Source organism: Branchiostoma lanceolatum, chromosome 14 (assembly GCF_035083965.1).
Source record: "Branchiostoma lanceolatum isolate klBraLanc5 chromosome 14, klBraLanc5.hap2, whole genome shotgun sequence".
In the NCBI taxonomy this organism is placed as follows: Eukaryota; Metazoa; Chordata; class Leptocardii; order Amphioxiformes; family Branchiostomatidae; genus Branchiostoma; species Branchiostoma lanceolatum.
Genome location: NC_089735.1, coordinates 5138726 through 5152168, shown reverse-complemented (window position 1 = coordinate 5152168; position 13443 = coordinate 5138726). Strand labels below are relative to the sequence as shown.

The following is a 13443-nucleotide window of genomic DNA, read 5'->3' as shown; positions in this document are numbered from 1 at the left end:
TTTAATAGTGAGATACATCACGTTATATCACATACTTGCTAGAAGTATAGAATCATAAGAATGTATTGGTAGTGTCGCGGTTGCAGAAGTTCATTTCCTTTTCCGGTCCACCGCTTTGTCTTGCCAATTTACATATAATTCTCTTCATTTCTCAGTATGAAAAGTTGTACTTCCTCATACACGCACATTTTAAAGTCTTATCTCTTCCTAAAAGTATGATTATAAGATCCATCCAAGGCATTTTTTTACTAATATCTATGTACGTACACTGAGCATTGTCCCTACCCTCACCTGTGTTCAGGTGAGCGGTACTGTAACCAGACACCGCCAGGCACCGGTAACTCGTTACTGTAGCGTTACGGTCCCACGGCCCCTTAAATACAAGACTTAGACACGGATTCTTTCCTTTTCTCTTCCCTACTTTTGTAACAGGGAACAAACACCCCCTGAGACCCTGATAAATAAATCCCACCCTTCCATAAGCACAGTGGGAATTCCTCTAATGGTGAGTTGAGAGAACCTGAGACAGCCATTATTAGTGAGGAGAGTCGCCAAGAGTGGAGCAATTTTCTGGGGCCATGATGCAGCAATGTGTACCTTAATTGGTATTGGTCGGTATTTTCCCAGGGGAATCGGCTGACAAAACGTGAGCATGTTTGTGTGACTGTACCACTGAAGCATCCAACACAACATTGCTGCAACTACTGATGAAAGAGCACAAAAATTTCTTTGGAGGAAGCAAACAGTCATTTAGATTTTGATTGTTATATTTTTCTTCATTTGGAAATGGAAGTATAATGTATATATTGTAAGATTAAGTTCTTTATACTTGAACTTCTGAAATGGAAGGATATGGCTTTGCTCCAAAAGACTACACCCAGACTATGTGACATATGTCCACAAGTGAGTAATTCTTCAGACTTCCCTCTGCATTAATCAGAATATATCCATGTTAAAAATGTGGGTGTTTGTCTGGGGTCATAAGGTGTTAAGGTTATGTTCGTAAATTGACAATTAGCAGCCATGGCTACAGGTTGATAGGCTACATGTGTATAAGACCACACCCATACATAATAGGTCTCTAGGAGCCCCAGCCCTACCAACACCTGTTTCCTTGCTGTTGGTTAATCTCCAAGCAGATATGTGGTGCCAGCTTCTTTTGCACGTCTTTTTGCAGTGTTTGATATGTTCATAAACCCTGGCTTGGAACAATATCATAGAAGTACATTCACAACAACAACACAACAATAGATGGGCCGCATGGGCGAAATATTGTAAAGTGAGCATCAAGTATAGAAGATATAGTCCTGTAATTACTATCATTCTGCTTCATATTTGTTACCTGATTAGTCAGCAGAGAGAAGGTTAGCATGTTCTTGCTGTGGTCTATTGATCTCTCATCTGAACCAAGCAGAATCCTTTCACTGGCATAACAGAATCAGTTGTTCATTGAAGTCTACCTTTAGCTTAATGCTACTTGGAGCCAACGACATGACATTGCACTCAAGTTTGCATTGTAGCTGTGTTAGAAGTGCCATTTCCTCATGGTTCTAGTACAAGTGGAATGTTTTGACTTCACATTTCTGCTAAGAACATGTGTGTATAACAGAAAATACTCTTGCTTGCAAACGCACATATTTGTCAGACTCTGAGGGACCACAATGTCTGATTAAGGTTTTTAATTGATTCTGCATAGTCCCTAGCTCCCAAACACTTCCAATCAATTTTCCCAGCAAGATTTCCTCTTAGTTATGGAGTGAGTGAGACGGAACAGGGTCCACCAGGAGTGTCACCTGTGAAATTGATGCCATCAGGTGTGACCAGTGTGACGTGATTCCCTCCCAGTCTCCTGATGAGAGCTCCAAATGAAGTCATGTACCATATTCTTAGAAAATTACTGAGATGCATCAGGAAAGAAATTGCTGGAACAGAAAATGGTTATGGCCAGCACGAGTAGTCGATAATGATTCAGGCTGTTGGTAACGATGTAAAATGGTTCAACTCTGAGATTGCTTCAAGGATTAGACACGTTTTGACTATACTATAGTATGGTAGAAGGGTATGTAGTTACTGCATAATTGTTCCCTTAGATTCTGACATGACATATGTGCTAACCTTTGTTTTGTAGAAGAGAATTAAGGACTCTATAATGAGTCTCTATTTCTAGACCCTTTCCTGGAACAAAAATCTTTATACTTGCAATTAAACTTTGAGGATTAAAACTGTATAACGCATTCTTTCAACATGACTGAGCCAAAACATCCATATGTTACATGTTCCTATGAGTCAGGACATGCTAGCTTTCCCATTTGATAACTTATCACATATACTTAATGATTATCTGTCATTCAAACAGTAATAGATGCTTGCAGAGCAAACATTTGTTGTTACATGAATTTGATAATAACCGGCACGAAGTTGCTGAGAAAATCATCCATGGTCTTACTGCATGATATCCACTTGTTGTCCAATGATCTTGTATCATAGCCTTATGTCTTATGTCTAACCTTCGTCAACAGATCTTATATCATTATCTAACTTTTACACAGGCAAGGATTTTTTGCACTCTACAAACCAGAGCTTGTTAAGCTGTTTGCTTGGCTGATGACCAATATCACCTTAGTACTCTCCACACACCCACTTGGTAAACATCTGTCGCGGTATACAAGGGCACTGGGTAGTACCTACCACTGTTTGCACATGTCTGAAGCATGAAGTAAAGCGATCTGTCACGTCTAAAGGCTGTAAGTACACAGTCACACCTGTGTAATGCAGGTGAACTTCCTTTGCTCAGGTATCATTTTGCAGGGTGTGATATTCCCACCTGCAACCTTGCAGTCAAAAGCTGATCTTCACACAGAAATTGCATTTCAAATGAGCAACTCCCATATGGAAATTCAATCAGCTTTTCCATATCTTCAATGATTTTCTGAACAGAAATTGAATACAAAGATAGAAAAAGTTATGAGCTACACTTCTACACAATTTTTTATGCCTTTTTTTTAAAAGTAAAGATCTTCCACATTACGTTATCAAAGGAGATACATAGACATCATGTATTACTATGTAAATGTTTGAAAAAAACTGAGCAACAAAGTGTTGTTGTATTCAGAAGTACCTTGTATAACAATGTACCATCCGGTTTGCCTCACCCGCTTATTGATCTGAATATTTCCAGCCATATACAAGTGTGCGAAAAATCAATTTTTCCCACTTGAGTGGATAGGAGTACCTTTCTGTGAATTAGGAACTTGCATGAACTCTGACCTCATTGCATTCCGCCAAGTAAATTTGTATAACAAAACAAAATCATACCTCAATCAATCAATCAAATCTATTGGGTGAGATGATGAAACCCCAGAAATGTTGATAGCACCAAAGGAATTATGATTTTCTGTGATATGCATTACTATGTCAGAAAATTCATAATCTGATATTTCTATTCTGCCAAATGTAACACTACATTCAGTGCAGTCCCATCCATATTACAATTTTTTTTTAAAGGAAAACTTTGACATATCTAGTTTTAAGTATTTCTTTATATGCTATCTCCAACATAACTAGTTCTGCCTATAACTCTCATGAAAAATCATTGTAGTATTTAGATATAACATATAGAGACAAATAAGAAATAGATCTTAAGAGAACAAGGGTCAATTCAACCATCATGTTGATTGTTCTTTTGACCCTGGAACGGAAAGGAACCTAGGAGGACAAAAAGAAGCTGAGTTTGGAATGGCAGGAATCCGTCCAAACCATGCTTTCTGTCACATCATATGATGCGGGTACTCTATCAATGTGCCCTCTAAATAATAATGTTTAGAGACTGACGAAAATGGCCAGTTGAGATACAGAGAGACCGTCTTTAAGAGAGGAATTATGAAAGTTATCTTGTAATGTTTATTCTAGATTGCATGTATACACTCAAAGCTGTGATATTTGTGCTGATTTTTGTTAGTAATTTATTTCTTTACATAGGGACAAGGCTATAACATATGTTTACCAACCTTAACTGTGCTGGTTACTTTTCTTTACTGTACCTGGTTTGATTGAATACATCGGGTTAGACTTGCATGCAACAAATGCTTACTGCAACATGCACAGCATTTCTATACTCTATATTATGTTGAAAAAATGTGAGATTGAAAGATTATATTGTGCAAGATATACCCTCATCCTATAGAGCCTATATGACCCAGGACCACAGTCTATCTCCAATTACACGGCTATGCAAACATCAACCCTATACTTTAAAACGACTGCCTTTTTGGCTCAAAAAGCAACAACGCTTGTCCAAACAAAAGTTCTGTTTTCTACAGAGAAAAGACAGGTCAAAGGCCTTGTTGCAAGGAGCATTTATCTTTGGTAGGGTTTCTTCCTTGGGTGATCTTTTCTGGCAGCCTCTGTTTAAGCCGCAGAAGCAGACGCTTACTTTACGCTGGCTTGATTTTCTGTACACTGTCCTAGTCTGTTTGTTTTCCCAGCCTGTAGTTGTTGTACATGACTGCTTGCTCCTACAATGACATTATCCATATAGATCAGGTCCAGGTATTATTAAGTACGTATATAAGCTCTTTGTCTCAGAACAATAGCAGCAACATTTGCATGACAAAGCATTGTGCGGACATGAAACATGGAGACCTTCCATGGCTGAATTGAGAGGGTGAAACCTGGGGGAGGCATTCCCGTGTGGTATGAGGGCTCAGTCCTTACTGTTGTGTTCATGCTGAATTTAATTTTGTGTCCTTGTAGGTTAGAGTTGAATGACAGAGGGTAAAAGGGTGGGGCAGGCTTTGAAAGCTGCCGTCTTTTTTGTTCAGCTGACTTCAAACATCTCTAGAGAGGGCCAATCATAACCAGTTGTACCAATTTGGAAAACTCACAAAGAAATTGATTCTCTCTCATGAGAAAATTGCGATTTTCTGACAAGTTTCAGTGACTTAATATCGAAAAGCTCAGTAATGAATAGCTAATTTACATGTTTTTTATTTTATTTTTATAAATCTTGTCTACCCAGGATGTGTCATAGTTATCCAAGTGAATAACCAAACCAAATATAGGAGAAGGAAGGCTGGTGAATCAGGAGGCAGGAAAAAAGCCACTACAGTCACACTGCCCAAAGCTTCTGGGCAAAATTTCTATTGTGACATCTGGATAACATTCCCAGGTAAGTGAACAAATTTTCACGAGCCTTCCAATTATCTAGAACATTATTTGGGAGTAGGTATCCAAGTTCATAATAACAAGAAAAAGGATGAAGATGAAAATTTATCACTTGGAAACAAAGGGCATTAGCCTGGGTGTCCATCCTCCGTAGCAACTGCTGGCTCAATCTTTTTGCTAGCAAGTGAAAAAATTGAACCATCAGTAATACTACATGAGTATGGTACCCAGGCTAAAGGTAGCCTCCTGTGCAGGCTTCCCGATAACGGCGGCATATATATTTGGGGGGGGGGGGGGGGTCTAATGCCGGCAAGGGAGTTGTGTAGCCGAGGGGTGTGCGCGTTATCTACAGCCGCACCCCTCGGCTACACAACTCCCTCGGCTACACAACTCCCTTGCCGGCATTAGACCCCCCCCCCCCCCAAAATATATATGCCGCCGTTATCGGGAAGCCTGCACAGGAGGCTAGGCTAAAGGGGCATTGGCAATCTGAAATTTTCTTTGATGTGATGCCCACTCTGTAATTATTTGGCTTGAAAGGTTGTTTAGTTGCAATATAGCTATTGCTATGTGTTATATTACATTTTTCAAATGTCAATAATCATTTGCATAAAGCTATCAGTGTTTTGTTTGTTTTCACCCTGGGATATCTCCATACATAGTGTGATATTCTAGATTACATTGTACCTGTAAATGCACATTGCAGAATATGTTAAGAAAACCAGATCAGTTAGGGTTTCAGGAGCATTTATCCCAGTAAAGACTTTAAGCCAGCACTATTCTATGCATGTTGATTTAGGGAACTGATAGCTATTTTCTTTAGACCAATTGAGCCTTGTATTCAAACATGTACTTTTGTTAATGGCTGTTTGTAAAAGCTGTTTACTGTTGTAAACAATCCTGTGTAATAAATACACCATACTCCATTTCCAAACCTCAAATAATCTGATACTATCTCTTTCCTAAACTAAGAAAACAAGTTCATCTTAGGATGTCTAGCTCTAATCAGTTTGGTACTGGACTAAAAACTAGTGCAGAAGCTGGAAAACATGCATTGACATAAATCACAATTAACCTCCCCCCTACCGAGGTCCTGAGTTTAGGCACCAAAAGTGTTTATGGGGTTAAGCCTCAGGGAGAAGGTTAAACAGTCCATTTCCATCAGATCAGCCTATCCAGAGATAACATAACTATTTAGACCTGAGCTGTTCCATATATGAATATAACACCTGGTCTCCCTTGCTTGATACACACAATTTACATAATAGTTTAAAACACAATCTTTTTTCTCCATTGTCAGTATTGTTCAGCTGTCTACCATTCAAACATAGAAGATACATAGTCTTCCAGACCTATATGTTTTTTTTACCGTTCCTATCTCCTTATGTAATTATCAGCTCATCAGCCTACTTCATTAGCCTGAGAGTCATCCTAGTTAATTTACCAGGGCTCTTATATTCTCCCCTACCCAACAGTTGGTAATCGGAGAGAGAGTATGGGAGCCCCAGTATAAAACTAGGATGACACTCAGACTAACTTCTTCATGTCTTCCCAACTTTTGAATGACCAGTACTACAAAGTTCTAACTCAGAGATGGTACATTCAGCAACAAAATGAACCATTTGACTGTAAATTCCTCAGCAGCACAGTATCTTTCCAGGTTCAAAGTAACCGACATTCTGTCCTTTCTATGAACTCGTGTAGCATGGACCTAGAAGTAGGTCACCCCTTTTCACCCCTGCCTGCACATCCTGAATGGGGTGGAACAAATAGCATATTTGCAGGCCCAGAGAGATCTCCTAGGGCTGGAGCAGGGCCCTGTGGATAAACAAGCCATAAAACAGTCAGCACCTATTATTTCCACATTATAAGTGCTGATCTAATTGCTCACAGCCAGTGTATTAAGAAGACATTATGGGTGTATGGGAGGATTTCTTGTACAAACATGGGTGTGGCGAGTCGTTAGTTATCAAGATAATAAACATTTACAACTTCTTCACTTTCTAAAACAAATGCACAAAAACAAAACAACACACTCTACACTAGTTCTGTGGTAAGAAGGAATAAATTTTGCAGAACTGAAGAATTGGTTTTGTTATCAATGTTTATCAGTTTTTCTTATTAAATTTAACATTATCATTACTACGCAAGAATAGCCATCTTTATCACACACTTCAATTTATCTTTTGTTTCTAAGTCTAAAAGCTCATCATTTCTCACTACTCCAAAGTTGCCTCTATTGGTATATTTGCAGGCGAAGTCTCCTGGAAATGTTCCAACCCCCTGATTATTGGGAAATATAGTAGTTCTAGAAATGATTCTTGAAATTGCTCTGTAACTTTTGGAGGTAAAATTGTTTGATATACTAAGGGCCATTCAAATGAACAAGTCTTAAGAGCACATGACTAGACACAACAGATGTGGTTCTATTTTGTTGCAGGCGCTTTTACTCATTTTTGTCAGGCACACATATGAATTCCCTCGTGGACCATCCAAGGAACATCCAGACCGCATACCCTAATTACATTTTTTCCATCAATTCTTCAGGATTGAGTAATTTCAGGATTCAATCAACCCTACTTGATAAACATGAAATAACCATTGAAACATAAAGTTGAACACACAAGCAACTTTTGACAATGCTAAATGTACATTTTATGTTATTGGTTGTTTCATACCATTAGAATCTTAATGATGCATGGAACAGAAATTGAACAATTTTGTTAAATTGGTGGAAGACTGAATTGTTTGATTTCTTTCTGACATATCTTATCATCATCCCTGCTGCACATGCTATCTACTACAGAAAACCAATATGAAAACTGTTCCTTTTTTTGAAAATCCTTAATTTATTCACATTACGTAGCAAACACTCTCAACATTAGTTAGAGCACATTGGTAGTGGCGTGCATGGTTGAAGCGTGCATAGCCCAGTGGTCAGTGACCCTGCCTCTAGACCAAGAGGTCTTAGATTTGAATCCCGGCTAGCTGTGTCACTCACTCACCCTACATCCACGCTGCTGGAAAGGGTCGCAGTCCTTAGGATGGGATGTTAAGCTGTGGCCCACTGTTCATTTCCGGCTTGTAGAAAAGAGCTTGGGGGATTTTCCTTGTAGAATGAACCTGTAAATACTGTACATAGCATTCTGTCTTTTCTGTCGCGTCCAGTGAGAGAGTTGCTCTTTGGTGAGTTAAACTGGTTCGAGACCAATTCTCAACTTTTTCTAGCCCTGTCAGACTCCAATGCTAGATACCACAGTTGGGTCTTTATCTAGATGAAAACATGTGAAGGGAATTGAGGGTCAGTCCTCTGGGTATCATTTTGGGTGCAAGTTAATTTGCAGGTGGTAAATTGTTCAGTAATAAAGCTTTCAGTGGGCTGTATGTCAACAGATTAACAGGTCATATCCACACACAGGTTGGTGCAATGAAGTCATCACTTCACTTTTTGCTGGTTACATTTTTCTTTCCAATAGGGCGAAGGGAGAATATGGTTGGTTACTGTCTTTTTTCTGGAAGCTTTGAAGGATACTACCTTTATTTTAAGTCCCAAGATGGTAAAACTTGATGCTCTGGGACATTTTAAACATGGTTTTGCCGAATTTTAGTCACCAAAAATCTGAATTTTAGTCACCAAAAATTGGTTGAAACCTCAGTGGGGGTCAGACACCATTTGGAACAGTTGGCATTTATGAATGGCAGCTGTGTAATAAAGTTTTATTCCCGCTGAAAAGCAGAATTTTCTTTTCCAATCATCAAATGTATGTAGACTGGGTAGCAACTTAGAAAAAAGATTAGAAGGGACATGTCACATGCATTTGATAAAAGCAGGTGTTGACTGCAAACTGTTGTACCTTGACCTGGTGAGGTTGTGTTGGGAACTGCCATGGGATTATCCAGTTCATCATCTGTCACATGAAATAGAAAGGCCAGGAACCATTAGCCAGCTGAGTCCAGACCTGTCTCAGTCATGGTGTACTCACTACTAGCACTCTCCAACAATAGCTGCGTAGCTGATGAATTATTCATAACAGCTATAGATTATGGAGGGCCATACAAGTGGTCTATGTAAACCTTGGGGTCAGAGAGTGGGGTTATCTCTGTTTGTCTAGCTTTTCCTTTGTGTCAAACTTAAGCTCTGAGCCTTTGAGAAAATTAATATCAATAAGAGCATCATGATAACTATGGGGAGAATCATATATACATCAAAGTCAGGAATGAAACTGTTGGATTCAGCCATATCTTCCATTTTATCAAGTTGAAACTGGATTTAACTTTAGTTTGATAAGTAAGAAAACTGCCATACCAAAGTAAGTCCAAACCGGTGGTTGAAAGATGACTGGTGTATGCCTTTGGTTTTCTTTAGGTTGAACTGTTAATTTCAATCATATAACAACATGATGGACTTTGAATTCTATCCTAATTCTATTTCACCAGATTACTTTGTATTTACAATTAATGTACTTACGTTATACTGTACAATAAAATTCATTGATTGTATCAAGTATTTTCCCCATTGACAGCAGAGATTTGGAAAAACAAACATATCAGACTCTTGTCTGTTTATCACATGTTTATCACATGCTTGCTTGATTCCTGTTGATTAGAGACAGCCAAACTCATTAATCTTTCATTTCCGTGGCACCTTCTGGGGTCCGTATCATTTCACAAATTGTCTAATAGTAATGGAAGAGTGTCTGGTGAACAGGTGTAGGATGACTCAGTCATTCACTCACTCACTCATGACCTCTTGCACATAGTGCGTAGAGCCGACTAGCTTGACTAGGCCTCGTCATCTTTCTCTATCCTCGGCCAGCTGCGGTGCCTAGGAAAGCGGGATGTAGGATGACTGTTGTAGGGTTAACCAGTTATAAAGCTAGTTGGATTATAAAGGCTACCTTGTCAACAGTATGCTTATAATGCCTGGTACTGGATGTCCGTTGTCTTGCTCAGTGTGAAAAAGTGGCCATGATACACTGCTTTGAGGTAAGCTTATCAGCATTCTTCATCATAGATAATGCTGATAATTGTTATGTGAGATAACTGTTACAGTTACTCAAGCAACTGGATAGATTTTGGAAACAGTCAGTTTAAGGTAGCATCCATTAGCACCCCAGAAGTGCTGCCGCATGCCTGTACCCCACCTTAAATCAGTGACTGAGCAAGATCCGTAGTTCAATGGGTATTTAACCCAAAACTATATGAATTGATCATACATGAATGAGGTGAAGTCAAGTTTTAGACTGGTCATTAATTTAATCGTTAATTTGGAAAGTAGACATTTTGAGACATCTACATTTGTAAAGTCATGTATTTTGACTTGTAAGATATACAGCATTCTCACATGTCAATTCAAGAGACTATTTCTGCAAAGCCGCATTGCGCTACCGACTGACGAAAAAATGTAATCCTCCAACCGAGGTCGACCAGAAAAAAAGAAAGAATGTGACCAGTGGTTTAGAGGCTTGAGATAAGATTGAGTCACCTGCCATATAATTTGTTTCTGACCATTCTCCGGGACCTGTTGTTTTATGATATCAATTTTCCTGAAATAGCCCTATCAGTGGACTTTGCTGACTTGTCCACTTAGAAAGACCAAGGCTCATGATTGTGACGTATTCAAACTGACATAGAATGATGGATGATGATATATTGGGATGGGACTCTGATGACAAGATCAATGAATATTCCTGTAACATTTTTATTGCCTCTCAGACAATTTTTTACATTTCGATCCTTGTGGAAGGGATTTTTTGCAACTTAGTACTGATATGTAATGTTAGTAAAACAACACAAACATTGTATTATACCATGCATGTCAGATGCCTGCAATGCTTACAGCTGCACCAACTTGTATTCTTACAGTAACCACTGTATGTTATGCTTGCACCGTAGTTTGTAAATGAAAGAGCAAGGGGTTGGCCTGTGTTGTTATATAAAAAGAGTTTGATCATATCCATTTACTCTTTATATCATGTAAAGTTCAAAGATTTTTGGTAGAATAGAATTTGATATTTCTTAAATCTTTGCATAAAAGAGATTAGATTTTCCACCTTTATAAGTCTCTCTTGAGGGTTTTGGCTGGCATTCATTTCTAGGGTGGGTAAATGTAATATAGGTCTGGCATGAGGAAATCATCACAGTTGATGAGGAAATACATTGGGGAGTAGGAAGTTGTTTATCTCCAAGCATATCTACATCGGTGCAAAAATTGCATAAGCTAGCCAGAGAAGGTCCAGTCAGTCACCAGTGTCTTAGCTTATACAATTTTTGCACCGGCTCGCTGATACGATTTTTGCACCGGAGAGGAGGAAGTTGTAGCTGTGCTGTGATCAGCTCATCAACCAAACTGTTGAAGCATGAGCCTTTGTTATGGAAAAATACACACAAAAGAATGATAAAACTTCATGCCAGGATTTGTGAGAACGTCATGAATAGGACATTAATGCAATGAATGCCATTAATTTATCAACAGACAGTATTGATAGGCATATTGTACACATCTGTGTTTATAAATGAAGATACATTTTGTTTTTTCAAAACCCAGACATGCAAATAATAAATGCTATTTAGACATTTAAGTCTTAGTTACCCTAGTAACCCAGTTCTCCATTTTTTTGGGTACCAGGCTTGGTGCTCCCTAGCCTTTACCAGGTGACAGTCTACTGTATGGTTAAGTGATGAAATTGCCCATATCATTAATGGACAAGTCGTGTTCCTCGCCTGTGAACTGGGTCAGTATGTGGCATGTGTGTCGCATGAATCATGTTTGACCACGGATGACAAAATCAATAAATTCATTTGAGTTGTGATTTCATGTGGTCATGGGTTTAATTTGATACACCTCCAATAATTTTACATACTTTGTAAAACCAAGTGAGCCAGTTTGAGTGTTTTTTTTCTTTTCATTCTATGACATTTTGGAGTTCTTGGAAAGTGAGTATGCACTGATAGCATACAAATATGACTTACGCAGGAAATATATAAAACTTATTACAATGATAAAATCATTCAATAGTCATCACTTGTGCCAAATATACATCTCCACTCCAGGGGGGTTAATTTACCAATTAGCTTAATAAGGGATGAAAAATGGCTTCAGTTTCCAAATGGACCCAAGTGACCATCTGTGGTACCCAATTACAGTTCTGATGTTAATTGGTTCTCCATTGATGCCTACACCGAGATATTGCCGATGCATGCAGTTTTATTCTTACTGGGACAAATTGGAACAGACATGTTCTGAATTTTTCTTGATGTAAGATCATTTTCTAAAACTAGATATTGATACAAGTATTGAATTCTCTATTATTATTCAGTTTGAGCAACCTTTTGATCCTCCATTGTAAGGGAGAAAAGATAGGATATATTAGAAAATTGAGTATCTTGCAAAGCAAATTGAAATATTCTTTGTAGTATGATTAAGGATCAATGTTTATATCCAAGCACAAAAAAGTTACTGCCCAAATCATTCCATTGTATGAAATAGAGTAGTGTTTTCTTTGTTGCTATTCATTCTTTGATGAGAGTAGATGTCCATCAATTTTCCATCAACTGGAAGATGATTGCTCCAAAGGAATCTTGTCATGTACAAGTATCTTACAAACCAACACCAATTGTTGTACTTTGGCTACATTGTAGGTTTCTATGCACCATTGCATATGCAGCTGTACTGTTCTCCCTCTGTTGGCACACTCAGTTCCATGCTTGGAGGCCAATTTTCCTGAGACTATAGTCAAATTACAGGTCTGCCTGCAACAGATTGGTACTAATCCTGACTATAGAACCACCCAGCATGACTCATTCCTCAGACACGGTCTCCTAACCCAGAAAATCACCTGATTAGTATGGCTAACAGGAGTCTGTCGAGTACAGACCTCTCACTTGTTCTATGAACTTCAGTCCAGAATGCTACTCCCTCAGTCATTTATTTTAAAGTGTTGGCTGGCTACACCACGAAAATGTACCATTACTTTTCATCAAAATGTACTCTAATGATAAGCTTGATAGAGTGAAGCACGGCTGTCTCCAGCTTTAAATTTTTTTCTGTCCTACTCATTGCTTGGGAGCCAATTTTTAAATTTTCATTGTTGAATTTATCATTTTAAGCTTAAAAAAATACATTTTTATCAGTTTTATCTCATGAAATTGATATTTTCGTGACGGAAGGGGTTAAATTTTTTTCCGTTCCAACAAGCAAATTTCCGTCCAGGGACAGAAGGACGGGTCCTGGAGACAGCCCTGGAGTGAAGTCCCGTGACGCTTGTGTAAAACTAACCT

General features: G+C 38.6%; 1 protein-coding gene across 6 annotated transcripts in view; it reads left to right on the top strand.

The window, feature by feature from the left end:
• The window catches only part of LOC136449017 (protocadherin-15-like), a 44621-nt gene that overhangs the window by 532 nt on the left and 30646 nt on the right, over positions 1–13443 (top strand). For 4 of the 6 annotated variants that reach the window (XM_066448777.1, XM_066448780.1, XM_066448775.1 and 1 more), the window contains exon 2: positions 5018–5167. The exons of the other annotated variants lie outside the window; for them this stretch is intronic. The gene's annotated coding sequence lies outside the window, so the exon portion shown is untranslated. The remainder of the gene's footprint in view (positions 1–5017; positions 5168–13443) is intronic. 6 annotated transcript variants of the gene reach the window in all.